General features: G+C 46.1%; 9 non-coding genes across 9 annotated transcripts; all 9 read right to left on the bottom strand.

Moving 5' to 3' along the window:
- Positions 1-2,466: 2,466 nt before the first annotated feature.
- trnal-uaa (transfer RNA leucine (anticodon UAA)) lies at positions 2,467-2,549 on the bottom strand. Its single transcript has one exon. It is a non-coding gene; the product is annotated as a tRNA-Leu (tRNA).
- A 2,663-nt stretch (positions 2,550-5,212) lies between these two features.
- trnal-uaa (transfer RNA leucine (anticodon UAA)) lies at positions 5,213-5,295 on the bottom strand. The gene has a single exon. It is a non-coding gene; the product is annotated as a tRNA-Leu (tRNA).
- Positions 5,296-7,959: 2,664 nt separating this feature from the next.
- On the bottom strand, positions 7,960-8,042 carry trnal-uaa (transfer RNA leucine (anticodon UAA)). The gene has a single exon. It is a non-coding gene; the product is annotated as a tRNA-Leu (tRNA).
- Positions 8,043-10,705: 2,663 nt separating this feature from the next.
- Positions 10,706-10,788, bottom strand: trnal-uaa (transfer RNA leucine (anticodon UAA)). The gene has a single exon. It is a non-coding gene; the product is annotated as a tRNA-Leu (tRNA).
- Positions 10,789-13,451: 2,663 nt separating this feature from the next.
- On the bottom strand, positions 13,452-13,534 carry trnal-uaa (transfer RNA leucine (anticodon UAA)). Its single transcript has one exon. It is a non-coding gene; the product is annotated as a tRNA-Leu (tRNA).
- Positions 13,535-16,198: 2,664 nt separating this feature from the next.
- On the bottom strand, positions 16,199-16,281 carry trnal-uaa (transfer RNA leucine (anticodon UAA)). The gene has a single exon. It is a non-coding gene; the product is annotated as a tRNA-Leu (tRNA).
- A 2,664-nt stretch (positions 16,282-18,945) lies between these two features.
- Positions 18,946-19,028, bottom strand: trnal-uaa (transfer RNA leucine (anticodon UAA)). The gene has a single exon. It is a non-coding gene; the product is annotated as a tRNA-Leu (tRNA).
- A 2,664-nt stretch (positions 19,029-21,692) lies between these two features.
- trnal-uaa (transfer RNA leucine (anticodon UAA)) lies at positions 21,693-21,775 on the bottom strand. The gene has a single exon. It is a non-coding gene; the product is annotated as a tRNA-Leu (tRNA).
- A 2,663-nt stretch (positions 21,776-24,438) lies between these two features.
- trnal-uaa (transfer RNA leucine (anticodon UAA)) lies at positions 24,439-24,521 on the bottom strand. The gene has a single exon. It is a non-coding gene; the product is annotated as a tRNA-Leu (tRNA).
- Positions 24,522-26,912: the final 2,391 nt, after the last annotated feature.

The following is a 26,912-nucleotide window of genomic DNA, read 5'->3' as shown; positions in this document are numbered from 1 at the left end:
TCGATCTTCTCAGACTCTTTTCAGCTCCAAATGCATCTGTGAGTGCGTGAGAACACACGATCGGTTATGATTTGGTCAAATTACCATGAGCTGCTTGACATGACTGCAATTTCGATTCTTGCATTGATAAATGATTTCACCCATTGCTCGAAACAGGACAACTTTCACGTTTACACGGAACATGAAACACACCGGACTACAGGGAAAATGCACAAAGCAGAGCAGCCCGTGTTCCAAATCATAACGTGCAGCATAGGTTCAGTCACTGTGTCTGTCTTGCAGAATAAGAGTCCCAAAGAATGTTCTCCACCCTAAAACCGGAGGTAGCATTACAATCCGAGAACGACAGATCACATTGCGAGGATGCTCTGACCTCGGAGCCAATTCGAGATGCCACTTTCCTTGCCTTTTTGCCTTAACCGTGCAACTCGCTGCAGAGATGTTCACACCTGGATATGAGCCACATGGATACCAACTGAGTTGGAAACCTGTGTGGGAATCGAAAGGAAGCGACACAATAAAGTTTGATAAATTCCATGGTGCTTTTAAGAAATGCAGTCTCTGTTCACCTCAATCTAAAAGGCAGTTTCTGAACATAGTCAGAGAAGTCAAAAGGGAATTACCTCACCCCACCCCACTCTCCGGAAGAGGTGCTAACTGCCCTTGAGTGCTTTTTGTTCTCGATGTGAAGAGCTCTCACGCCTGAGTCACCTTCACGTCTCTGGTTGCTGAGCCAATCACAAAGAAGGAATTTCACCAGAGCTGCTACTGCCTCACTTCCCCACTCGCCCTCCCCGTTTACATTTTCCTGCTCGTCAGTGATTTAAAGAAATCCAAATGGATGCGATGTCATTCTGTAGCCTCTCTGTCGATTCCTCCGTCTCACTTCCAACGTGGCTTAGATCTCGGGGCGCACCTTAATACTAGCGACGCTGTGAAAGCATAGGTCCAGAGGTTCCTCTGAGAGTGTAATTTCTTTCATTGCTGTTGCTGATTGAATGAGCCACTTCCGTGCGAACTGCTCCAAAACATGATTCAGGACCTCTGGTGCCAACTCTCGTACGTTGAATAACGACAGACAGCTTCCAAATGAGGTCTTTCAGAGACGACTTTGGGGGTACATTTGACAGATAGACTAGTTCAGGAATCCGTGGTGCGCTGTGATACCAGAGCATCAGCTTCTTCCCTGTCTTTGAGCCGGGCAAACCTGCGCAAGGAATGCAAATGCGGTGCTGCTTTTCATGGAAGGATCAGAAGGCGGGAACTACACTCTCAAACAGAATGGCATATGATCAGAACCAGGTTGGAGAAAAACTTGACAATGCTTTGCACAGTAATTAAATGGAGTTGCATTACATTTCACTACGAGAGCAGATTTGTTCAAGCACTGAAAGTTGAAGCCATTCTACTTTTCACCTTTCTGTTTCCAATCGCTCGTTGTTTAATGGGACTTGTTTAATTTTGGCTATGTGCTGAGCATGGACGAGATACACCGAAGTATCTGTTTCCACGCGGTGTGCCCTAATAACGTTGTGTTGCTTACACCGGCATTAAAGGATCACTCTTTAGCGGAGCTTGCCGTCGCAGTCTGCGGCACAATCATATAGCCTGTTCGACTGCTCACGGGAACGGTAGCATTGTGAATCGCTGCAGAAACGAACGACTTCCTTACTTTTGCTCCGACTGACCATACTCTGGGAAATTTTCCCAGATTCTCAGTTGAGGATTTTTGCAGCTGGAAGTTACCTCAGAAACCCTGTTAACTCGTAATTTATTGAGAGAATCGCAAAACGGAAAGCATTTAACACGGAACACAAACAAAACTGGCAAACCAAATGTATTTCCAGACACAGCGAGCATGAATGCTAAATGTGAGACAGTCCGGGGCATGAGCCATAAAGTAATCTCACAACTAACAACAGGGCAATTCCAAACTACTCTTTCAAACATACAGGAGCCTGAGTGCACCACCACTTCCCGGACAATGCTGAAAAGAGAGAAAGAAAGAACATAATAAGAATGGGCCATAAAAAGTGAATTTCACCAATCACAGTCTCGGCTAGATTACCTTTCCCTTCCGATGTCTCCAGGATGGAGATGAAGGAAATGGGAGAAATTCAATAACATATGACATCGAAATGCATTGGAACGATTTTTTCATTGGCCAGAAAACCAAATAACGACGAGTCGAGTCACCGTAGTACTTTGTTTCACAACAGCGATGAAATAACAGTCTCCATTCGATTCCATTAAAATTCAACTCGCCTGGAACGTAAAGCAACAGAAGAGCTGCGGGAGGCGAACACGATCATGACAGCACAGACGCTTCGCCAAATTCGGCACTTTCACACACCACAATTAATTGCCCGGGAAGCAAACCCATTTCGCTTCTGTTTTAAACAGAAACGCAGCAGGGGTCGAAACAGCATTTCAACCAGCTGCGCGATTGGAGAAGGTCAGCAGAAATGGCAGCGGTGGGATTCGAACCCACGCCTCTGTCAGAGACTGGAGCTTAAATCCAGCGCCTTAGACCGCTCGGCCACACTACCAGCCAGCCACTAGCGCTGCCCATTTTCTTGCACTTCCAATTGTGCTCCTGCAAAACAACAGATGCAAAGTCACGTTAAAAGGGTTCCATGATCCCTCTCCGACTCGCACAGCTACTGGGATGTGCCCGGCTACAATGACAATTTCGCAGCAGATAATGATACCCATCAATCCAGACAAAAATCAATGGAAAGCTGAGTCGATCTTCTCAGACTCTTTTCAGCTCCAAATGCATCTGTGAGTGCGTGAGAACACACGATCGGTTATGATTTGGTCAAATTACCATGAGCTGCTTGACATGACTGCAATTTCGATTCTTGCATTGATAAATGATTTCACCCATTGCTCGAAACAGGACAACTTTCACGTTTACACGGAACATGAAACACACCGGACTACAGGGAAAATGCACAAAGCAGAGCAGCCCGTGTTCCAAATCATAACGTGCAGCATAGGTTCAGTCACTGTGTCTGTCTTGCAGAATAAGAGTCCCAAAGAATGTTCTCCACCCTAAAACCGGAGGTAGCATTACAATCCGAGAACGACAGATCACATTGCGAGGATGCTCTGACCTCGGAGCCAATTCGAGATGCCACTTTCCTTGCCTTTTTGCCTTAACCGTGCAACTCGCTGCAGAGATGTTCACACCTGGATATGAGCCACATGGATACCAACTGAGTTGGAAACCTGTGTGGGAATCGAAAGGAAGCGACACAATAAAGTTTGATAAATTCCATGGTGCTTTTAAGAAATGCAGTCTCTGTTCACCTCAATCTAAAAGGCAGTTTCTGAACATAGTCAGAGAAGTCAAAAGGGAATTACCTCACCCCACCCCACTCTCCGGAAGAGGTGCTAACTGCCCTTGAGTGCTTTTTGTTCTCGATGTGAAGAGCTCTCACGCCTGAGTCACCTTCACGTCTCTGGTTGCTGAGCCAATCACAAAGAAGGAATTTCACCAGAGCTGCTACTGCCTCACTTCCCCACTCGCCCTCCCCGTTTACATTTTCCTGCTCGTCAGTGATTTAAAGAAATCCAAATGGATGCGATGTCATTCTGTAGCCTCTCTGTCGATTCCTCCGTCTCACTTCCAACGTGGCTTAGATCTCGGGGCGCACCTTAATACTAGCGACGCTGTGAAAGCATAGGTCCAGAGGTTCCTCTGAGAGTGTAATTTCTTTCATTGCTGTTGCTGATTGAATGAGCCACTTCCGTGCGAACTGCTCCAAAACATGATTCAGGACCTCTGGTGCCAACTCTCGTACGTTGAATTACGACAGACAGCTTCCAAATGAGGTCTTTCAGAGACGACTTTGGGGGTACATTTGACAGACAGACTAGTTCAGGAATCCGTGGTGCGCTGTGATACCAGAGCATCAGCTTCTTCCCTGTCTTTGAACCGGGCAAACCTGCGCAAGGAATGCAAATGCGGTGCTGCTTTTCATGGAAGGATCAGAAGGCGGGAACTACACTCTCAAACAGAATGGCATATGATCAGAACCAGGTTGGAGAAAAACTTGACAATGCATTGCACAGTAATTAAATGGAGTTGCATTACATTTCACTACGAGAGCAGATTTGTTCAAGCACTGAAAGTTGAAGCCATTCTACTTTTCACCTTTCTGTTTCCAATCGCTCGTTGTTTAATGGGACTTGTTTAATTTTGGCTATGTGCTGAGCATGGACGAGATACACCGAAGTATCTGTTTCCACGCGGTGTGCCCTAATAACGTTGTGTTGCTTACACCGGCATTAAAGGATCACTCTTTAGCGGAGCTTGCCGTCGCAGTCTGCGGCACAATCATATAGCCTGTTCGACTGCTCACGGGAACGGTAGCATTGTGAATCGCTGCAGAAACGAACGACTTCCTTACTTTTGCTCCGACTGACCATACTCTGGGAAATTTTCCCAGATTCTCAGTTCAGGATTTTTGCAGCTGGAAGTTACCTCAGAAACCCTGTTAACTCGTAATTTATTGAGAGAATCGCAAAACGGAAAGCATTTAACACGGAACACAAACAAAACTGGCAAACCAAATGTATTTCCAGACACAGCGAGCATGAATGCTAAATGTGAGACAGTCCGGGGCATGAGCCATAAAGTAATCTCACAACTAACAACAGGGCAATTCCAAACTACTCTTTCAAACATACAGGAGCCTGAGTGCACCACCACTTCCCGGACAATGCTGAAAAGAGAGAAAGAAAGAACATAATAAGAATGGGCCATAAAAAGTGAATTTCACCAATCACAGTCTCGGCTAGATTACCTTTCCCTTCCGATGTCTCCAGGACGGAGATGAAGGAAATGGGAGAAATTCAATAACATATGACATCGAAATTCATTGGAACGATTTTTTCATTGGCCAGAAAACCAAATAACGACGAGTCGAGTCACCGTAGTACTTTGTTTCACAACAGCGATGAAATAACAGTCTCCATTCGATTCCATTAAAATTCAACTCGCCTGGAACGTAAAGCAACAGAAGAGCTGCGGGAGGCGAACACGATCATGACAGCACAGACGCTTCGCCAAATTCGGCACTTTCACACACCACAATTAATTGCCCGGGAAGCAAACCCATTTCGCTTCTGTTTTAAACAGAAACGCAGCAGGGGTCGAAACAGCATTTCAACCAGCTGCGCGATTGGAGAAGGTCAGCAGAAATGGCAGCGGTGGGATTCGAACCCACGCCTCTGTCAGAGACTGGAGCTTAAATCCAGCGCCTTAGACCGCTCGGCCACACTACCAGCCAGCCACTAGCGCTGCCCATTTTCTTGCACTTCCAATTGTGCTCCTGCAAAACAACAGATGCAAAGTCACGTTAAAAGGGTTCCATGATCCCTCTCCGACTCGCACAGCTGCTGGGATGTGCCCGGATACAATGACAATTTCGCAGCAGATAATGATACCCATCAATCCAGACAAAAATCAATGGTAAGCTGAGTCGATCTTCTCAGACTCTTTTCAGCTCCAAATGCATCTGTGAGTGCGTGAGAACACACGATCGGTTATGATTTGGTCAAATTACCATGAGCTGCTTGACATGACTGCAATTTCGATTCTTGCATTGATAAATGATTTCACCCATTGCTCGAAACAGGACAACTTTCACGTTTACACGGAACATGAAACACACCGGACTACAGGGAAAATGCACAAAGCTGAGCAGCCCGTGTTCCAAATCATAACGTGCAGCATAGTTTCAGTCACTGTGTCTGTCTTGCAGAATAAGAGTCCCAAAGAATGTTCTCCACCCTAAAACCGGAGGTAGCATTACAATCCGAGAACGACAGATCACATTGCGAGGATGCTCTGACCTCGGAGCCAATTCGAGATGCCACTTTCCTTGCCTTTTTGCCTTAACCGTGCAATTCGCTGCAGAGATGTTCACACCTGGATATGAGCCACATGGATACCAACTGAGTTGGAAACCTGTGTGGGAATCGAAAGGAAGCGACACAATAAAGTTTGATAAATTCCATGGTGCTTTTAAGAAATGCAGTCTCTGTTCACCTCAATCTAAAAGGCAGTTTCTGAACATAGTCAGAGAAGTCAAAAGGGAATTACCTCACCCCACCCCACTCTCCGGAAGAGGTGCTAACTGCCCTTGAGTGCTTTTTGTTCTCGATGTGAAGAGCTCTCACGCCTGAGTCACCTTCACGTCTCTGGTTGCTGAGCCAATCACAAAGAAGGAATTTCACCAGAGCTGCTACTGCCTCACTTCCCCACTCGCCCTCCCCGTTTACATTTTCCTGCTCGTCAGTGATTTAAAGAAATCCAAATGGATGCGATGTCATTCTGTAGCCTCTCTGTCGATTCCTCCGTCTCACTTCCAACGTGGCTTAGATCTCGGGGCGCACCTTAATACTAGCGACGCTGTGAAAGCATAGGTCCAGAGGTTCCTCTGAGAGTGTAATTTCTTTCATTGCTGTTGCTGATTGAATGAGCCACTTCCCGTGCGAACTGCTCCAAAACATGATTCAGGACCTCTGGTGCCAACTCTCGTACGTTGAATAACGACAGACAGCTTCCAAATGAGGTCTTTCAGAGACGACTTTGGGGGTACATTTGACAGACAGACTAGTTCAGGAATCCGTGGTGCGCTGTGATACCAGAGCATCAGCTTCTTCCCTGTCTTTGAACCGGGCAAACCTGCGCAAGGAATGCAAATGCGGTGCTGCTTTTCATGGAAGGATCAGAAGGCGGGAACTACACTCTCAAACAGAATGGCATATGATCAGAACCAGGTTGGAGAAAAACTTGACAATGCTTTGCACAGTAATTAAATGGAGTTGCATTACATTTCACTACGAGAGCAGATTTGTTCAAGCACTGAAAGTTGAAGCCATTCTACTTTTCACCTTTCTGTTTCCAATCGCTCGTTGTTTAATGGGACTTGTTTAATTTTGGCTATGTGCTGAGCATGGACGAGATACACCGAAGTATCTGTTTCCACGCGGTGTGCCCTAATAACGTTGTGTTGCTTACACCGGCATTAAAGGATCACTCTTTAGCGGAGCTTGCCGTCGCAGTCTGCGGCACAATCATATAGCCTGTTCGACTGCTCACGGGAACGGTAGCATTGTGAATCGCTGCAGAAACGAACGACTTCCTTACTTTTGCTCCGACTGACCATACTCTGGGAAATTTTCCCAGATTCTCAGTTGAGGATTTTTGCAGCTGGAAGTTACCTCAGAAACCCTGTTCAGTCGTAATTTATTGAGAGAATCGCAAAACGGAAAGCATTTAACACGGAACACAAACAAAACTGGCAAACCAAATGTATTTCCAGACACAGCGAGCATGAATGCTAAATGTGAGACAGTCCGGGGCATGAGCCATAAAGTAATCTCACAACTAACAACAGGGCAATTCCAAACTACTCTTTCAAACATACAGGAGCCTGAGTGCACCACCACTTCCCGGACAATGCTGAAAAGAGAGAAAGAAAGAACATAATAAGAATGGGCCATAAAAAGTGAATTTCACCAATCACAGTCTCGGCTAGATTACCTTTCCCTTCCGATGTCTCCAGGACGGAGATGAAGGAAATGGGAGAAATTCAATAACATATGACATCGAAATTCATTGGAATGATTTTTTCATTGGCCAGAAAACCAAATAACGACGAGTCGAGTCACCGTAGTACTTTGTTTCACAACAGCGATGAAATAACAGTCTCCATTCGATTCCATTAAAATTCAACTCGCCTGGAACGTAAAGCAACAGAAGAGCTGCGGGAGGCGAACACGATCATGACAGCACAGACGCTTCGCCAAATTCGGCACTTTCACACACCACAATTAATTGCCCGGGAAGCAAACCCATTTCGCTTCTGTTTTAAACAGAAACGCAGCAGGGGTCGAAACAGCATTTCAACCAGCTGCGCGATTGGAGAAGGTCAGCAGAAATGGCAGCGGTGGGATTCGAACCCACGCCTCTGTCAGAGACTGGAGCTTAAATCCAGCGCCTTAGACCGCTCGGCCACACTACCAGCCAGCCACTAGCGCTGCCCATTTTCTTGCACTTCCAATTGTGCTCCTGCAAAACAACAGATGCAAAGTCACGTTAAAAGGGTTCCATGATCCCTCTCCGACTCGCACAGCTGCTGGGATGTGCCCGGATACAATGACAATTTCGCAGCAGATAATGATACCCATCAATCCAGACAAAAATCAATGGTAAGCTGAGTCGATCTTCTCAGACTCTTTTCAGCTCCAAATGCATCTGTGAGTGCGTGAGAACACACGATCGGTTATGATTTGGTCAAATTACCATGAGCTGCTTGACATGACTGCAATTTCGATTCTTGCATTGATAAATGATTTCACCCATTGCTCGAAACAGGACAACTTTCACGTTTACACGGAACATGAAACACACCGGACTACAGGGAAAATGCACAAAGCTGAGCAGCCCGTGTTCCAAATCATAACGTGCAGCATAGTTTCAGTCACTGTGTCTGTCTTGCAGAATAAGAGTCCCAAAGAATGTTCTCCACCCTAAAACCGGAGGTAGCATTACAATCCGAGAACGACAGATCACATTGCGAGGATGCTCTGACCTCGGAGCCAATTCGAGATGCCACTTTCCTTGCCTTTTTGCCTTAACCGTGCAATTCGCTGCAGAGATGTTCACACCTGGATATGAGCCACATGGATACCAACTGAGTTGGAAACCTGTGTGGGAATCGAAAGGAAGCGACACAATAAAGTTTGATAAATTCCATGGTGCTTTTAAGAAATGCAGTCTCTGTTCACCTCAATCTAAAAGGCAGTTTCTGAACATAGTCAGAGAAGTCAAAAGGGAATTACCTCACCCCACCCCACTCTCCGGAAGAGGTGCTAACTGCCCTTGAGTGCTTTTTGTTCTCGATGTGAAGAGCTCTCACGCCTGAGTCACCTTCACGTCTCTGGTTGCTGAGCGAATCACAAAGAAGGAATTTCACCAGAGCTGCTACTGCCTCACTTCCCCACTCGCCCTCCCCGTTTACATTTTCCTGCTCGTCAGTGATTTAAAGAAATCCAAATGGATGCGATGTCATTCTGTAGCCTCTCTGTCGATTCCTCCGTCTCACTTCCAACGTGGCTTAGATCTCGGGGCGCACCTTAATACTAGCGACGCTGTGAAAGCATAGGTCCAGAGGTTCCTCTGAGAGTGTAATTTCTTTCATTGCTGTTGCTGATTGAATGAGCCACTTCCGTGCGAACTGCTCCAAAACATGATTCAGGACCTCTGGTGCCAACTCTCGTACGTTGAATAACGACAGACAGCTTCCAAATGAGGTCTTTCAGAGACGACTTTGGGGGTACATTTGACAGACAGACTAGTTCAGGAATCCGTGGTGCGCTGTGATACCAGAGCATCAGCTTCTTCCCTGTCTTTGAGCCGGGCAAACCTGCGCAAGGAATGCAAATGCGGTGCTGCTTTTCATGGAAGGATCAGAAGGCGGGAACTACACTCTCAAACAGAATGGCATATGATCAGAACCAGGTTGGAGAAAAACTTGACAATGCTTTGCACAGTAATTAAATGGAGTTGCATTACATTTCACTACGAGAGCAGATTTGTTCAAGCACTGAAAGTTGAAGCCATTCTACTTTTCACCTTTCTGTTTCCAATCGCTCGTTGTTTAATGGGACTTGTTTAATTTTGGCTATGTGCTGAGCATGGACGAGATACACCGAAGTATCTGTTTCCACGCGGTGTGCCCTAATAACGTTGTGTTGCTTACACCGGCATTAAAGGATCACTCTTTAGCGGAGCTTGCCGTCGCAGTCTGCGGCACAATCATATAGCCTGTTCGACTGCTCACGGGAACGGTAGCATTGTGAATCGCTGCAGAAACGAACGACTTCCTTACTTTTGCTCCGACTGACCATACTCTGGGAAATTTTCCCAGATTCTCAGTTCAGGATTTTTGCAGCTGGAAGTTACCTCAGAAACCCTGTTAACTCGTAATTTATTGAGAGAATCGCAAAACGGAAAGCATTTAACACGGAACACAAACAAAACTGGCAAACCAAATGTATTTCCAGACACAGCGAGCATGAATGCTAAATGTGAGACAGTCCGGGGCATGAGCCATAAAGTAATCTCACAACTAACAACAGGGCAATTCCAAACTACTCTTTCAAACATACAGGAGCCTGAGTGCACCACCACTTCCCGGACAATGCTGAAAAGAGAGAAAGAAAGAACATAATAAGAATGGGCCATAAAAAGTGAATTTCACCAATCACAGTCTTGGCTAGATTACCTTTCCCTTCCGATGTCTCCAGGACGGAGATGAAGGAAATGGGAGAAATTCAATAACATATGACATCGAAATGCATTGGAACGATTTTTTCATTGGCCAGAAAACCAAATAACGACGAGTCGAGTCACCGTAGTACTTTGTTTCACAACAGCGATGAAATAACAGTCTCCATTCGATTCCATTAAAATTCAACTCGCCTGGAACGTAAAGCAACAGAAGAGCTGCGGGAGGCGAACACGATCATGACAGCACAGACGCTTCGCCAAATTCGGCACTTTCACACACCACAATTAATTGCCCGGGAAGCAAACCCATTTCGCTTCTGTTTTAAACAGAAACGCAGCAGGGGTCGAAACAGCATTTCAACCAGCTGCGCGATTGGAGAAGGTCAGCAGAAATGGCAGCGGTGGGATTCGAACCCACGCCTCTGTCAGAGACTGGAGCTTAAATCCAGCGCCTTAGACCGCTCGGCCACACTACCAGCCAGCCACTAGCGCTGCCCATTTTCTTGCACTTCCAATTGTGCTCCTGCAAAACAACAGATGCAAAGTCACGTTAAAAGGGTTCCATGATCCCTCTCCGACTCGCACAGCTACTGGGATGTGCCCGGCTACAATGACAATTTCGCAGCAGATAATGATACCCATCAATCCAGACAAAAATCAATGGAAAGCTGAGTCGATCTTCTCAGACTCTTTTCAGCTCCAAATGCATCTGTGAGTGCGTGAGAACACACGATCGGTTATGATTTGGTCAAATTACCATGAGCTGCTTGACATGACTGCAATTTCGATTCTTGCATTGATAAATGATTTCACCCATTGCTCGAAACAGGACAACTTTCACGTTTACACGGAACATGAAACACACCGGACTACAGGGAAAATGCACAAAGCAGAGCAGCCCGTGTTCCAAATCATAACGTGCAGCATAGTTTCAGTCACTGTGTCTGTCTTGCAGAATAAGAGTCCCAAAGAATGTTCTCCACCCTAAAACCGGAGGTAGCATTACAATCCGAGAACGACAGATCACATTGCGAGGATGCTCTGACCTCGGAGCCAATTCGAGATGCCACTTTCCTTGCCTTTTTGCCTTAACCGTGCAATTCGCTGCAGAGATGTTCACACCTGGATATGAGCCACATGGATACCAACTGAGTTGGAAACCTGTGTGGGAATCGAAAGGAAGCGACACAATAAAGTTTGATAAATTCCATGGTGCTTTTAAGAAATGCAGTCTCTGTTCACCTCAATCTAAAAGGCAGTTTCTGAACATAGTCAGAGAAGTCAAAAGGGAATTACCTCACCCCACCCCACTCTCCGGAAGAGGTGCTAACTGCCCTTGAGTGCTTTTTGTTCTCGATGTGAAGAGCTCTCACGCCTGAGTCACCTTCACGTCTCTGGTTGCTGAGCCAATCACAAAGAAGGAATTTCACCAGAGCTGCTACTGCCTCACTTCCCCACTCGCCCTCCCCGTTTACATTTTCCTGCTCGTCAGTGATTTAAAGAAATCCAAATGGATGCGATGTCATTCTGTAGCCTCTCTGTCGATTCCTCCGTCTCACTTCCAACGTGGCTTAGATCTCGGGGCGCACCTTAATACTAGCGACGCTGTGAAAGCATAGGTCCAGAGGTTCCTCTGAGAGTGTAATTTCTTTCATTGCTGTTGCTGATTGAATGAGCCACTTCCGTGCGAACTGCTCCAAAACATGATTCAGGACCTCTGGTGCCAACTCTCGTACGTTGAATAACGACAGACAGCTTCCAAATGAGGTCTTTCAGAGACGACTTTGGGGGTACATTTGACAGACAGACTAGTTCAGGAATCCGTGGTGCGCTGTGATACCAGAGCATCAGCTTCTTCCCTGTCTTTGAACCGGGCAAACCTGCGCAAGGAATGCAAATGCGGTGCTGCTTTTCATGGAAGGATCAGAAGGCGGGAACTACACTCTCAAACAGAATGGCATATGATCAGAACCAGGTTGGAGAAAAACTTGACAATGCTTTGCACAGTAATTAAATGGAGTTGCATTACATTTCACTACGAGAGCAGATTTGTTCAAGCACTGAAAGTTGAAGCCATTCTACTTTTCACCTTTCTGTTTCCAATCGCTCGTTGTTTAATGGGACTTGTTTAATTTTGGCTATGTGCTGAGCATGGACGAGATACACCGAAGTATCTGTTTCCACGCGGTGTGCCCTAATAACGTTGTGTTGCTTACACCGGCATTAAAGGATCACTCTTTAGCGGAGCTTGCCGTCGCAGTCTGCGGCACAATCATATAGCCTGTTCGACTGCTCACGGGAACGGTAGCATTGTGAATCGCTGCAGAAACGAACGACTTCCTTACTTTTGCTCCGACTGACCATACTCTGGGAAATTTTCCCAGATTCTCAGTTGAGGATTTTTGCAGCTGGAAGTTACCTCAGAAACCCTGTTAACTCGTAATTTATTGAGAGAATCGCAAAACGGAAAGCATTTAACACGGAACACAAACAAAACTGGCAAACCAAATGTATTTCCAGACACAGCGAGCATGAATGCTAAATGTGAGACAGTCCGGGGCATGAGCCATAAAGTAATCTCACAACTAACAACAGGGCAATTCCAAACTACTCTTTCAAACATACAGGAGCCTGAGTGCACCACCACTTCCCGGACAATGCTGAAAAGAGAGAAAGAAAGAACATAATAAGAATGGGCCATAAAAAGTGAATTTCACCAATCACAGTCTCGGCTAGATTACCTTTCCCTTCCGATGTCTCCAGGACGGAGATGAAGGAAATGGGAGAAATTCAATAACATATGACATCGAAATTCATTGGAACGATTTTTTCATTGGCCAGAAAACCAAATAACGACGAGTCGAGTCACCGTAGTACTTTGTTTCACAACAGCGATGAAATAACAGTCTCCATTCGATTCCATTAAAATTCAACTCGCCTGGAACGTAAAGCAACAGAAGAGCTGCGGGAGGCGAACACGATCATGACAGCACAGACGCTTCGCCAAATTCGGCACTTTCACACACCACAATTAATTGCCCGGGAAGCAAACCCATTTCGCTTCTGTTTTAAACAGAAACGCAGCAGGGGTCGAAACAGCATTTCAACCAGCTGCGCGATTGGAGAAGGTCAGCAGAAATGGCAGCGGTGGGATTCGAACCCACGCCTCTGTCAGAGACTGGAGCTTAAATCCAGCGCCTTAGACCGCTCGGCCACACTACCAGCCAGCCACTAGCGCTGCCCATTTTCTTGCACTTCCAATTGTGCTCCTGCAAAACAACAGATGCAAAGTCACGTTAAAAGGGTTCCATGATCCCTCTCCGACTCGCACAGCTGCTGGGATGTGCCCGGCTACAATGACAATTTCGCAGCAGATAATGATACCCATCAATCCAGACAAAAATCAATGGTAAGCTGAGTCGATCTTCTCAGACTCTTTTCAGCTCCAAATGCATCTGTGAGTGCGTGAGAACACACGATCGGTTATGATTTGGTCAAATTACCATGAGCTACTTGACATGACTGCAATTTCGATTCTTGCATTGATAAATGATTTCACCCATTGCTCGAAACAGGACAACTTTCACGTTTACACGGAACATGAAACACACCGGACTACAGGGAAAATGCACAAAGCTGAGCAGCCCGTGTTCCAAATCATAACGTGCAGCATAGGTTCAGTCACTGTGTCTGTCTTGCAGAATAAGAGTCCCAAAGAATGTTCTCCACCCTAAAACCGGAGGTAGCATTACAATCCGAGAACGACAGATCACATTGCGAGGATGCTCTGACCTCGGAGCCAATTCGAGATGCCACTTTCCTTGCCTTTTTGCCTTAACCGTGCAACTCGCTGCAGAGATGTTCACACCTGGATATGAGCCACATGGATACCAACTGAGTTGGAAACCTGTGTGGGAATCGAAAGGAAGCGACACAATAAAGTTTGATAAATTCCATGGTGCTTTTAAGAAATGCAGTCTCTGTTCACCTCAATCTAAAAGGCAGTTTCTGAACATAGTCAGAGAAGTCAAAAGGGAATTACCTCACCCCACCCCACTCTCCGGAAGAGGTGCTAACTGCCCTTGAGTGCTTTTTGTTCTCGATGTGAAGAGCTCTCACGCCTGAGTCACCTTCACGTCTCTGGTTGCTGAGCCAATCACAAAGAAGGAATTTCACCAGAGCTGCTACTGCCTCACTTCCCCACTCGCCCTCCCCGTTTACATTTTCCTGCTCGTCAGTGATTTAAAGAAATCCAAATGGATGCGATGTCATTCTGTAGCCTCTCTGTCGATTCCTCCGTCTCACTTCCAACGTGGCTTAGATCTCGGGGCGCACCTTAATACTAGCGACGCTGTGAAAGCATAGGTCCAGAGGTTCCTCTGAGAGTGTAATTTCTTTCATTGCTGTTGCTGATTGAATGAGCCACTTCCCGTGCGAACTGATCCAAAACATGATTCAGGACCTCTGGTGCCAACTCTCGTACGTTGAATAACGACAGACAGCTTCCAAATGAGGTCTTTCAGAGACGACTTTGGGGGTACATTTGACAGACAGACTAGTTCAGGAATCCGTGGTGCGCTGTGATACCAGAGCATCAGCTTCTTCCCTGTCTTTGAACCGGGCAAACCTGCGCAAGGAATGCAAATGCGGTGCTGCTTTTCATGGAAGGATCAGAAGGCGGGAACTACACTCTCAAACAGAATGGCATATGATCAGAACCAGGTTGGAGAAAAACTTGACAATGCTTTGCACAGTAATTAAATGGAGTTGCATTACATTTCACTACGAGAGCAGATTTGTTCAAGCACTGAAAGTTGAAGCCATTCTACTTTTCACCTTTCTGTTTCCAATCGCTTGTTGTTTAATGGGACTTGTTTAATTTTGGCTATGTGCTGAGCATGGACGAGATACACCGAAGTATCTGTTTCCACGCGGTGTGCCCTAATAACGTTGTGTTGCTTACACCGGCATTAAAGGATCACTCTTTAGCGGAGCTTGCCGTCGCAGTCTGCGGCACAATCATATAGCCTGTTCGACTGCTCACGGGAACGGTAGCATTGTGAATCGCTGCAGAAACGAACGACTTCCTTACTTTTGCTCCGACTGACCATACTCTGGGAAATTTTCCCAGATTCTCAGTTGAGGATTTTTGCAGCTGGAAGTTACCTCAGAAACCCTGTTAACTCGTAATTTATTGAGAGAATCGCAAAACGGAAAGCATTTAACACGGAACACAAACAAAACTGGCAAACCAAATGTATTTCCAGACACAGCGAGCATGAATGCTAAATGTGAGACAGTCCGGGGCATGAGCCATAAAGTAATCTCACAACTAACAACAGGGCAATTCCAAACTACTCTTTCAAACATACAGGAGCCTGAGTGCACCACCACTTCCCGGACAATGCTGAAAAGAGAGAAAGAAAGAACATAATAAGAATGGGCCATAAAAAGTGAATTTCACCAATCACAGTCTCGGCTAGATTACCTTTCCCTTCCGATGTCTCCAGGACGGAGATGAAGGAAATGGGAGAAATTCAATAACATATGACATCGAAATTCATTGGAACGATTTTTTCATTGGCCAGAAAACCAAATAACGACGAGTCGAGTCACCGTAGTACTTTGTTTCACAACAGCGATGAAATAACAGTCTCCATTCGATTCCATTAAAATTCAACTCGCCTGGAACGTAAAGCAACAGAAGAGCTGCGGGAGGCGAACACGATCATGACAGCACAGACGCTTCGCCAAATTCGGCACTTTCACACACCACAATTAATTGCCCGGGAAGCAAACCCATTTCGCTTCTGTTTTAAACAGAAACGCAGCAGGGGTCGAAACAGCATTTCAACCAGCTGCGCGATTGGAGAAGGTCAGCAGAAATGGCAGCGGTGGGATTCGAACCCACGCCTCTGTCAGAGACTGGAGCTTAAATCCAGCGCCTTAGACCGCTCGGCCACACTACCAGCCAGCCACTAGCGCTGCCCATTTTCTTGCACTTCCAATTGTGCTCCTGCAAAACAACAGATGCAAAGTCACGTTAAAAGGGTTCCATGATCCCTCTCCGACTCGCACAGCTGCTGGGATGTGCCCGGCTACAATGACAATTTCGCAGCAGATAATGATACCCATCAATCCAGACAAAAATCAATGGTAAGCTGAGTCGATCTTCTCAGACTCTTTTCAGCTCCAAATGCATCTGTGAGTGCGTGAGAACACACGATCGGTTATGATTTGGTCAAATTACCATGAGCTACTTGACATGACTGCAATTTCGATTCTTGCATTGATAAATGATTTCACCCATTGCTCGAAACAGGACAACTTTCACGTTTACACGGAACATGAAACACACCGGACTACAGGGAAAATGCACAAAGCTGAGCAGCCCGTGTTCCAAATCATAACGTGCAGCATAGGTTCAGTCACTGTGTCTGTCTTGCAGAATAAGAGTCCCAAAGAATGTTCTCCACCCTAAAACCGGAGGTAGCATTACAATCCGAGAACGACAGATCACATTGCGAGGATGCTCTGACCTCGGAGCCAATTCGAGATGCCACTTTCCTTGCCTTTTTGCCTTAACCGTGCAACTCGCTGCAGAGATGTTCACACCTGGATATGAGCCACATGGATACCAACTGAGTTGGAAACCTGTGTGGGAATCGAAAGGAAGCGACACAATAAAGTTTGATAAATTCCATGGTGCTTTTAAGAAATGCAGTCTCTGTTCACCTCAATCTAAAAGGCAGTTTCTGAACATAGTCAGAGAAGTCAAAAGGGAATTACCTCACCCCACCCCACTCTCCGGAAGAGGTGCTAACTGCCCTTGAGTGCTTTTTGTTCTCGATGTGAAGAGCTCTCACGCCTGAGTCACCTTCACGTCTCTGGTTGCTGAGCGAATCACAAAGAAGGAATTTCACCAGAGCTGCTACTGCCTCACTTCCCCACTCGCCCTCCCCGTTTACATTTTCCTGCTCGTCAGTGATTTAAAGAAATCCAAATGGATGCGATGTCATTCTGTAGCCTCTCTGTCGATTCCTCCGTCTCACTTCCAACGTGGCTTAGATCTCGGGGCGCACCTTAATACTAGCGACGCTGTGAAAGCATAGGTCCAGAGGTTCCTCTGAGAGTGTAATTTCTTTCATTGCTGTTGCTGATTGAATGAGCCACTTCCCGTGCGAACTGATCCAAAACATGATTCAGGACCTCTGGTGCCAACTCTCGTACGTTGAATAACGACAGACAGCTTCCAAATGAGGTCTTTCAGAGACGACTTTGGGGGTACATTTGACAGACAGACTAGTTCAGGAATCCGTGGTGCGCTGTGATACCAGAGCATCAGCTTCTTCCCTGTCTTTGAACCGGGCAAACCTGCGCAAGGAATGCAAATGCGGTGCTGCTTTTCATGGAAGGATCAGAAGGCGGGAACTACACTCTCAAACAGAATGGCATATGATCAGAACCAGGTTGGAGAAAAACTTGACAATGCTTTGCACAGTAATTAAATGGAGTTGCATTACATTTCACTACGAGAGCAGATTTGTTCAAGCACTGAAAGTTGAAGCCATTCTACTTTTCACCTTTCTGTTTCCAATCGCTCGTTGTTTAATGGGACTTGTTTAATTTTGGCTATGTGCTGAGCATGGACGAGATACACCGAAGTATCTGTTTCCACGCGGTGTGCCCTAATAACGTTGTGTTGCTTACACCGGCATTAAAGGATCACTCTTTAGCGGAGCTTGCCGTCGCAGTCTGCGGCACAATCATATAGCCTGTTCGACTGCTCACGGGAACGGTAGCATTGTGAATCGCTGCAGAAACGAACGACTTCCTTACTTTTGCTCCGACTGACCATACTCTGGGAAATTTTCCCAGATTCTCAGTTGAGGATTTTTGCAGCTGGAAGTTACCTCAGAAACCCTGTTAACTCGTAATTTATTGAGAGAATCGCAAAACGGAAAGCATTTAACACGGAACACAAACAAAACTGGCAAACCAAATGTATTTCCAGACACAGCGAGCATGAATGCTAAATGTGAGACAGTCCGGGGCATGAGCCATAAAGTAATCTCACAACTAACAACAGGGCAATTCCAAACTACTCTTTCAAACATACAGGAGCCTGAGTGCACCACCACTTCCCGGACAATGCTGAAAAGAGAGAAAGAAAGAACATAATAAGAATGGGCCATAAAAAGTGAATTTCACCAATCACAGTCTCGGCTAGATTACCTTTCCCTTCCGATGTCTCCAGGACGGAGATGAAGGAAATGGGAGAAATTCAATAACATATGACATCGAAATTCATTGGAATGATTTTTTCATTGGCCAGAAAACCAAATAACGACGAGTCGAGTCACCGTAGTACTTTGTTTCACAACAGCGATGAAATAACAGTCTCCATTCGATTCCATTAAAATTCAACTCGCCTGGAACGTAAAGCAACAGAAGAGCTGTGGGAGGCGAACACGATCATGACAGCACAGACGCTTCGCCAAATTCGGCACTTTCACACACCACAATTAATTGCCCGGGAAGCAAACCCATTTCGCTTCTGTTTTAAACAGAAACGCAGCAGGGGTCGAAACAGCATTTCAACCAGCTGCGCGATTGGAGAAGGTCAGCAGAAATGGCAGCGGTGGGATTCGAACCCACGCCTCTGTCAGAGACTGGAGCTTAAATCCAGCGCCTTAGACCGCTCGGCCACACTACCAGCCAGCCACAAGCGCTGCCCATTTTCTTGCACTTCCAATTGTGCTCCTGCAAAACAACAGATGCAAAGTCACGTTAAAAGGGTTCCATGATCCCTCTCCGACTCGCACAGCTGCTGGGATGTGCCCGGCTACAATGACAATTTCGCAGCAGATAATGATACCCATCAATCCAGACAAAAATCAATGGTAAGCTGAGTCGATCTTCTCAGACTCTTTTCAGCTCCAAATGCATCTGTGAGTGCGTGAGAACACACGATCGGTTATGATTTGGTCAAATTACCATGAGCTGCTTGACATGACTGCAATTTCGATTCTTGCATTGATAAATGATTTCACCCATTGCTCGAAACAGGACAACTTTCACGTTTACACGGAACATGAAACACACCGGACTACAGGGAAAATGCACAAAGCAGAGCAGCCCGTGTTCCAAATCATAACGTGCAGCATAGTTTCAGTCACTGTGTCTGTCTTGCAGAATAAGAGTCCCAAAGAATGTTCTCCACCCTAAAACCGGAGGTAGCATTACAATCCGAGAACGACAGATCACATTGCGAGGATGCTCTGACCTCGGAGCCAATTCGAGATGCCACTTTCCTTGCCTTTTTGCCTTAACCGTGCAATTCGCTGCAGAGATGTTCACACCTGGATATGAGCCACATGGATACCAACTGAGTTGGAAACCTGTGTGGGAATCGAAAGGAAGCGACACAATAAAGTTTGATAAATTCCATGGTGCTTTTAAGAAATGCAGTCTCTGTTCACCTCAATCTAAAAGGCAGTTTCTGAACATAGTCAGAGAAGTCAAAAGGGAATTACCTCACCCCACCCCACTCTCCGGAAGAGGTGCTAACTGCCCTTGAGTGCTTTTTGTTCTCGATGTGAAGAGCTCTCACGCCTGAGTCACCTTCACGTCTCTGGTTGCTGAGCGAATCACAAAGAAGGAATTTCACCAGAGCTGCTACTGCCTCACTTCCCCACTCGCCCTCCCCGTTTACATTTTCCTGCTCGTCAGTGATTTAAAGAAATCCAAATGGATGCGATGTCATTCTGTAGCCTCTCTGTCGATTCCTCCGTCTCACTTCCAACGTGGCTTAGATCTCGGGGCGCACCTTAATACTAGCGACGCTGTGAAAGCATAGGTCCAGAGGTTCCTCTGAGAGTGTAATTTCTTTCATTGCTGTTGCTGATTGAATGAGCCACTTCCCGTGCGAACTGCTCCAAAACATGATTCAGGACCTCTGGTGCCAACTCTCGTACGTTGAATAACGACAGACAGCTTCCAAATGAGGTCTTTCAGAGACGGCTTTGGGGGTACATTTGACAGACAGACTAGTTCAGGAATCCGTGGTGCGCTGTGATACCAGAGCATCAGCTTCTTCCCTGTCTTTGAACCGGGCAAACCTGCGCAAGGAATGCAAATGCGGTGCTGCTTTTCATGGAAGGATCAGAAGGCGGGAACTACACTCTCAAACAGAATGGCATATGATCAGAACCAGGTTGGAGAAAAACTTGACAATGCTTTGCACAGTAATTAAATGGAGTTGCATTACATTTCACTACGAGAGCAGATTTGTTCAAGCACTGAAAGTTGAAGCCATTCTACTTTTCACCTTTCTGTTTCCAATCGCTCGTTGTTTAATGGGACTTGTTTAATTTTGGCTATGTGCTGAGCATGGACGAGATACACCGAAGTATCTGTTTCCACGCGGTGTGCCCTAATAACGTTGTGTTGCTTACACCGGCATTAAAGGATCACTCTTTAGCGGAGCTTGCCGTCGCAGTCTGCGGCACAATCATATAGCCTGTTCGACTGCTCACGGGAACGGTAGCATTGTGAATCGCTGCAGAAACGAACGACTTCCTTACTTTTGCTCCGACTGACCATACTCTGGGAAATTTTCCCAGATTCTCAGTTGAGGATTTTTGCAGCTGGAAGTTACCTCAGAAACCCTGTTAACTCGTAATTTATTGAGAGAATCGCAAAACGGAAAGCATTTAACACGGAACACAAACAAAACTGGCAAACCAAATGTATTTCCAGACACAGCGAGCATGAATGCTAAATGTGAGACAGTCCGGGGCATGAGCCATAAGGTAATCTCACAACTAACAACAGGGCAATTCCAAACTACTCTTTCAAACATACAGGAGCCTGAGTGCACCACCACTTCCCGGACAATGCTGAAAAGAGAGAAAGAAAGAACATAATAAGAATGGGCCATAAAAAGTGAATTTCACCAATCACAGTCTCGGCTAGATTACCTTTCCCTTCCGATGTCTCCAGGACGGAGATGAAGGAAATGGGAGAAATTCAATAACATATGACATCGAAATTCATTGGAACGATTTTTTCATTGGCCAGAAAACCAAATAACGACGAGTCGAGTCACCGTAGTACTTTGTTTCACAACAGCGATGAAATAACAGTCTCCATTCGATTCCATTAAAATTCAACTCGCCTGGAACGTAAAGCAACAGAAGAGCTGCGGGAGGCGAACACGATCATGACAGCACAGACGCTTCGCCAAATTCGGCACTTTCACACACCACAATTAATTGCCCGGGAAGCAAACCCATTTCGCTTCTGTTTTAAACAGAAATGCAGCAGGGGTCGAAACAGCATTTCAACCAGCTGCGCGATTGGAGAAGGTCAGCAGAAATGGCAGCGGTGGGATTCGAACCCACGCCTCTGTCGGAGACTGGGGCTTAAATCCAGCGCCTTAGACCGCTCGGCCACACTACCAGCCAGCCACAAGCGCTGCCCATTTTCTTGCACTTCCAATTGTGCTCCTGCAAAACAACAGATGCAAAGTCACGTTAAAAGGGTTCCATGATCCCTCTCCGACTCGCACAGCTGCTGGGATGTGCCCGGCTACAATGACAATTTCGCAGCAGATAATGATACCCATCAATCCAGACAAAAATCAATGGTAAGCTGAGTCGATCTTCTCAGACTCTTTTCAGCTCCAAATGCATCTGTGAGTGCGTGAGAACACACGATCGGTTATGATTTGGTCAAATTACCATGAGCTGCTTGACATGACTGCAATTTCGATTCTTGCATTGATAAATGATTTCACCCATTGCTCGAAACAGGACAACTTTCACGTTTACACGGAACATGAAACACACCGGACTACAGGGAAAATGCACAAAGCTGAGCAGCCCGTGTTCCAAATCATAACGTGCAGCATAGTTTCAGTCACTGTGTCTGTCTTGCAGAATAAGAGTCCCAAAGAATGTTCTCCACCCTAAAACCGGAGGTAGCATTACAATCCGAGAACGACAGATCACATTGCGAGGATGCTCTGACCTCGGAGCCAATTCGAGATGCCACTTTCCTTGCCTTTTTGCCTTAACCGTGCAATTCGCTGCAGAGATGTTCACACCTGGATATGAGCCACATGGATACCAACTGAGTTGGAAACCTGTGTGGGAATCGAAAGGAAGCGACACAATAAAGTTTGATAAATTCCATGGTGCTTTTAAGAAATGCAGTCTCTGTTCACCTCAATCTAAAAGGCAGTTTCTGAACATAGTCAGAGAAGTCAAAAGGGAATTACCTCACCCCACCCCACTCTCCGGAAGAGGTGCTAACTGCCCTTGAGTGCTTTTTGTTCTCGATGTGAAGAGCTCTCACGCCTGAGTCACCTTCACGTCTCTGGTTGCTGAGCGAATCACAAAGAAGGAATTTCACCAGAGCTGCTACTGCCTCACTTCCCCACTCGCCCTCCCCGTTTACATTTTCCTGCTCGTCAGTGATTTAAAGAAATCCAAATGGATGCGATGTCATTCTGTAGCCTCTCTGTCGATTCCTCCGTCTCACTTCCAACGTGGCTTAGATCTCGGGGCGCACCTTAATACTAGCGACGCTGTGAAAGCATAGGTCCAGAGGTTCCTCTGAGAGTGTAATTTCTTTCATTGCTGTTGCTGATTGAATGAGCCACTTCCGTGCGAACTGCTCCAAAACATGATTCAGGACCTGTGGTGCCAACTCTCGTACGTTGAATAACGACAGACAGCTTCCAAATGAGGTCTTTCAGAGACGACTTTGGGGGTACATTTGACAGACAGACTAGTTCAGGAATCCGTGGTGCGCTGTGATACCAGAGCATCAGCTTCTTCCCTGTCTTTGAACCGGGCAAACCTGCGCAAGGAATGCAAATGCGGTGCTGCTTTTCATGGAAGGATCAGAAGGCGGGAACTACACTCTCAAACAGAATGGCATATGATCAGAACCAGGTTGGAGAAAAACTTGACAATGCTTTGCACAGTAATTAAATGGAGTTGCATTACATTTCACTACGAGAGCAGATTTGTTCAAGCACTGAAAGTTGAAGCCATTCTACTTTTCACCTTTCTGTTTCCAATCGCTCGTTGTTTAATGGGACTTGTTTAATTTTGGCTATGTGCTGAGCATGGACGAGATACACCGAAGTATCTGTTTCCACGCGGTGTGCCCTAATAATGTTGTGTTGCTTACACCGGCATTAAAGGATCACTCTTTAGCGGAGCTTGCCGTCGCAGTCTGCGGCACAATCATATAGCCTGTTCGACTGCTCACGGGAACGGTAGCATTGTGAATCGCTGCAGAAACGAACGACTTCCTTACTTTTGCTCCGACTGACCATACTCTGGGAAATTTTCCCAGATTCTCAGTTCAGGATTTTTGCAGCTGGAAGTTACCTCAGAAACCCTGTTCAGTCGTAATTTATTGAGAGAATCGCAAAACGGAAAGCATTTAACACGGAACACAAACAAAACTGGCAAACCAAATGTATTTCCAGACACAGCGAGCATGAATGCTAAATGTGAGACAGTCCGGGGCATGAGCCATAAAGTAATCTCACAACTAACAACAGGGCAATTCCAAACTACTCTTTCAAACATACAGGAGCCTGAGTGCACCACCACTTCCCGGACAATGCTGAAAAGAGAGAAAGAAAGAACATAATAAGAATGGGCCATAAAAAGTGAATTTCACCAATCACAGTCTCGGCTAGATTACCTTTCCCTTCCGATGTCTCCAGGACGGAGATGAAGGAAATGGGAGAAATTCAATAACATATGACATCGAAATTCATTGGAACGATTTTTTCATTGGCCAGAAAACCAAATAACGACGAGTCGAGTCACCGTAGTACTTTGTTTCACAACAGCGATGAAATAACAGTCTCCATTCGATTCCATTAAAATTCAACTCGCCTGGAACGTAAAGCAACAGAAGAGCTGCGGGAGGCGAACACGATCATGACAGCACAGACGCTTCGCCAAATTCGGCACTTTCACACACCACAATTAATTGCCCGGGAAGCAAACCCATTTCGCTTCTGTTTTAAACAGAAACGCAGCAGGGGTCGAAACAGCATTTCAACCAGCTGCGCGATTGGAGAAGGTCAGCAGAAATGGCAGCGGTGGGATTCGAACCCACGCCTCTGTCAGAGACTGGAGCTTAAATCCAGCGCCTTAGACCGCTCGGCCACACTACCAGCCAGCCACAAGCACTGCCCATTTTCTTGCACTTCCAATTGTGCTCCTGCAAAACAACAGATGCAAAGTCACGTTAAAAGGGTTCCATGATCCCTCTCCGACTCGCACAGCTGCTGGGATGTGCCCGGCTACAATGACAATTTCGCAGCAGATAATGATACCCATCAATCCAGACAAAAATCAATGGTAAGCTGAGTCGATCTTCTCAGACTCTTTTCAGCTCCAAATGCATCTGTGAGTGCGTGAGAACACACGATCGGTTATGATTTGGTCAAATTACCATGAGCTGCTTGACATGACTGCAATTTCGATTCTTGCATTGATAAATGATTTCACCCATTGCTCGAAACAGGACAACTTTCACGTTTACACGGAACATGAAACACACCGGACTACAGGGAAAATGCACAAAGCTGAGCAGCCCGTGTTCCAAATCATAACGTGCAGCATAGTTTCAGTCACTGTGTCTGTCTTGCAGAATAAGAGTCCCAAAGAATGTTCTCCACCCTAAAACCGGAGGTAGCATTACAATCCGAGAACGACAGATCACATTGCGAGGATGCTCTGACCTCGGAGCCAATTCGAGATGCCACTTTCCTTGCCTTTTTGCCTTAACCGTGCAATTCGCTGCAGAGATGTTCACACCTGGATATGAGCCACATGGATACCAACTGAGTTGGAAACCTGTGTGGGAATCGAAAGGAAGCGACACAATAAAGTTTGATAAATTCCATGGTGCTTTTAAGAAATGCAGTCTCTGTTCACCTCAATCTAAAAGGCAGTTTCTGAACATAGTCAGAGAAGTCAAAAGGGAATTAGCTCACCCCACCCCACTCTCCGGAAGAGGTGCTAACTGCCCTTGAGTGCTTTTTGTTCTCGATGTGAAGAGCTCTCACGCCTGAGTCACCTTCACGTCTCTGGTTGCTGAGCCAATCACAAAGAAGGAATTTCACCAGAGCTGCTACTGCCTCACTTCCCCACTCGCCCTCCCCGTTTACATTTTCCTGCTCGTCAGTGATTTAAAGAAATCCAAATGGATGCGATGTCATTCTGTAGCCTCTCTGTCGATTCCTCCGTCTCACTTCCAACGTGGCTTAGATCTCGGGGCGCACCTTAATACTAGCGACGCTGTGAAAGCATAGGTCCAGAGGTTCCTCTGAGAGTGTAATTTCTTTCATTGCTGTTGCTGATTGAATGAGCCACTTCCGTGCGAACTGCTCCAAAACATGATTCAGGACCTCTGGTGCCAACTCTCGTACGTTGAATAACGACAGACAGCTTCCAAATGAGGTCTTTCAGAGACGACTTTGGGGGTACATTTGACAGACAGACTAGTTCAGGAATCCGTGGTGCGCTGTGATACCAGAGCATCAGCTTCTTCCCTGTCTTTGAACCGGGCAAACCTGCGCAAGGAATGCAAATGCGGTGCTGCTTTTCATGGAAGGATCAGAAGGCGGGAACTACACTCTCAAACAGAATGGCATATGATCAGAACCAGGTTGGAGAAAAACTTGACAATGCTTTGCACAGTAATTAAATGGAGTTGCATTACATTTCACTACGAGAGCAGATTTGTTCAAGCACTGAAAGTTGAAGCCATTCTACTTTTCACCTTTCTGTTTCCAATCGCTCGTTGTTTAATGGGACTTGTTTAATTTTGGCTATGTGCTGAGCATGGACGAGATACACCGAAGTATCTGTTTCCACGCGGTGTGCCCTAATAACGTTGTGTTGCTTACACCGGCATTAAAGGATCACTCTTTAGCGGAGCTTGCCGTCGCAGTCTGCGGCACAATCATATAGCCTGTTCGACTGCTCACGGGAACGGTAGCATTGTGAATCGCTGCAGAAACGAACGACTTCCTTACTTTTGCTCCGACTGACCATACTCTGGGAAATTTTCCCAGATTCTCAGTTCAGGATTTTTGCAGCTGGAAGTTACCTCAGAAACCCTGTTAACTCGTAATTTATTGAGAGAATCGCAAAACGGAAAGCATTTAACACGGAACACAAACAAAACTGGCAAACCAAATGTATTTCCAGACACAGCGAGCATGAATGCTAAATGTGAGACAGTCCGGGGCATGAGCCATAAAGTAATCTCACAACTAACAACAGGGCAATTCCAAACTACTCTTTCAAACATACAGGAGCCTGAGTGCACCACCACTTCCCGGACAATGCTGAAAAGAGAGAAAGAAAGAACATAAAAAGAATGGGCCATAAAAAGTGAATTTCACCAATCACAGTCTCGGCTAGATTACCTTTCCCTTCCGATGTCTCCAGGACGGAGATGAAGGAAATGGGAGAAATTCAATAACATATGACATCGAAATTCATTGGAACGATTTTTTCATTGGCCAGAAAACCAAATAACGACGAGTCGAGTC

Source organism: Chiloscyllium punctatum, chromosome 41 (genome assembly GCF_047496795.1).
Source record: "Chiloscyllium punctatum isolate Juve2018m chromosome 41, sChiPun1.3, whole genome shotgun sequence".
NCBI lineage: Eukaryota > Metazoa > Chordata > Chondrichthyes > Orectolobiformes > Hemiscylliidae > Chiloscyllium > Chiloscyllium punctatum.
Note: the sequence above shows the minus strand (reverse complement) of the source record. Positions and strands in the feature narration are given on the sequence as shown.